Source organism: Miniopterus natalensis, chromosome 1 (genome assembly GCF_054644295.1).
Source record: "Miniopterus natalensis isolate mMinNat1 chromosome 1, mMinNat1.hap1, whole genome shotgun sequence".
In the NCBI taxonomy this organism is placed as follows: Eukaryota; Metazoa; Chordata; class Mammalia; order Chiroptera; family Miniopteridae; genus Miniopterus; species Miniopterus natalensis.
Genome location: NC_142081.1, coordinates 33,249,154 through 33,251,664, shown reverse-complemented (window position 1 = coordinate 33,251,664; position 2,511 = coordinate 33,249,154). Strand labels below are relative to the sequence as shown.

General features: G+C 42.9%; 1 pseudogene; it reads right to left on the bottom strand.

Moving 5' to 3' along the window:
• Positions 1-1,170: 1,170 nt before the first annotated feature.
• LOC148094076 (metallothionein-1G pseudogene) lies at positions 1,171-1,379 on the bottom strand (annotated as a pseudogene).
• Between the last annotated feature and the right edge of the window lie 1,132 nt (positions 1,380-2,511).

Below are 2,511 nucleotides of genomic sequence, written 5' to 3'. Positions count from 1 at the left end.
TCTTGGAAGCCTTAAAAGGATGGGTTACTGCACCTATGAACAAGTGTTTGATGACATAAATTTGTACTTCAGTCCATGCTGAAAGTGGCTAAAGTCAATGTCACCAGAAGATATGACATTGTAGTGGTTTCTTATACATTACATCCTTACAGATGTAATAAGTATATTGCATCCAAGAATATCTTCTATAAAAGCTTTGAGCTCCCCACCTGCCCTTCCACCTTCCAATAAAAAAGGTCAGTGCTAAGGTAAACACAATTCCTTGGCATTAAAAAAAGCCATGTGCTTCTGTGTATCTTTTAATTTGAAATCATTTTTTTGTTGTTCAAAATATTACAGATGTCCCTTTTTCTCCCCACTGACCCATTCCACCCTGCCCCACCCCCTCCCAGTCCCTAGCCCCACCATTGTCCGTGTCCTTGGGTTGTGCATATATGCGTGTAAGTTCTTTGGTTAATCTCTCCCCCTCCACCCTCCCGCCCCCCTCCATCCCTCTGACATTTATCAGTCTGATCCACGCTTCCATGTCATTGGGTTGTTTCCATTTTTTTTCTTAATCCAAGTCTAAATGAAATGTTTAGAGTCCTGTGTCAACAAAACTAAACTTTATGTCTGTAGTTGAAATTTGGGGGAGGTGATGATAAATGTGAATGAGCCCAAATGATAGCTGAAAATATTCAGACAAAACTATTAGTTTAAGGGATCTATAATATTGAATGCTGTGAACCTGCTCATTTTAAAATCTGGACACTGGCATACAGCTGTGTTACCTTTATTCTCTGCTTTAAGAAGTCCAGGTTTAAAAATATGTACTTTCTAAAAGAACAAAGAAGGTTTTGTTCAGGTAATAGGCAGAGATTCCTCGATTTCAAGAAAAGGTAGATTCTTCCCCCCAGGTTTGTGGGGATGCTATTATCCTCTGGGGGTTCACAACCCAGTTCCGGCCAATGAGATGTGAGAAGGGATAAAGCTTGAAGACTAGTGTCAAGCACGATGCCTGGAACTTGATAACTACTTACTGCGTTAGTGACGTATTTACTGGTGTGTTTTTTGTTTTGTTTAATAAAAGGGCAATAACTTTTATTATCCTTCACATATTTCATAAGAGGATGTGGCAAACAGGTCAGTGTGGAATAAAATAAAATAATGCAGGTTTGAACCTGTTGCTCTTTACATCTGGGAGTAGCTTATCCCCCGACAGCACACACAGCAGCTGCACTGGCCCGATGCTCCCCTGCAGAGACGGCCCTGGGCGCAATGGGCACAGCCCACGGGCGGCATGAGCAGTTCTTGCAGGAGGCGAATCTGCAGTCACTGCATGTGCAGGAGCCAGCACAGGTGCAGGATCCAGCTGCTGGGCAGGGGCAGCTGGGGGTCATTTCCAGCAGAGATGAGGGAGGCGGTCCAGAGCAAGAGAGGCGCTTGCACTGGTGCACTGCATGGTGGCCTCTGTGTACTTAATGGACATTTACCAGGAAAATATTCTGTACACCTGCACCTTTCGTAACTCACTTTCCTGAAATGTACATACACGTACTCAGGTGTATGACCTCTGGATTCTTATTTTCTCATTTAAAATTTCTACCATTTTCCGCTTTATTAAAGCCTTTTGCTAACATTCTATAGATGTGCTGTCCAAGGCATAATGCAGGCCACATACATAGTTTTAGATTTACTGGAAACCACGTTTAAAAAGTAGAAAGATCAAATTAATGTTAATGTTTTTAACACATCCATAAATCATTTTTAAATTTTTTATTTCAGAGAGGGAGAAACAATGATGAGAGTCATTGATCGGCTGCCTCCTGCACGCCCCCTGCTGGGGCATGTGCCCTGATCGGGAACTGAACCATAATCTCCTGGATCCTAGGTTGATGCTCAGCTGCTGAGCCACACCCGGCCGGGCTTATTTTAATCTTTTGTTGTATTCAGGAAATAGATGGCTAATTTGTCAGTAAAGAATCTTCTGAGCATATATGTCTTATCCCTTGAATGATTTTTAACACCGCCTTCTCATATTTAAGTGGCATTAGTAAGAAAGAAAAATTCCTGCTGAAATCCTTTAAGAGAAGGCTGAGCAATGCATACATGGGAGTGTCATGAATGGGGCAACACCATGTTTGATTAATAGTTACTTATGCACAGTTTGCCATGCTCATTGTCCAGTGAAAATGGCATGTTCTAGGCAGACAAATTCCAGCCCCAGGTCTGGTACCAGGTAGACCTGTGATCTTGGGCAAGTCCTCTTGCTCCCTAATTCTCAGTATCTGAAGGGAGCTGTTTGGTCCAACTAATTTACCAGTTTAATGGTGAAGACATGAGCAGGGCCTCCCAAAAGGGTGAGGTTCTGGAACCTGTCCCCCAGTTTGGACCACCCAAGGCACCTGAAAGGAGGCCTCACTCTTGGAATCTTTCACAGGCTTCAGGTGAAATGTGGTTAGAGTTGAAATTCTGAAGTTGTATAGAACAAAAATTTGAGAAAAGGTCAGGAGGATGTGGTGCCCCTTACTT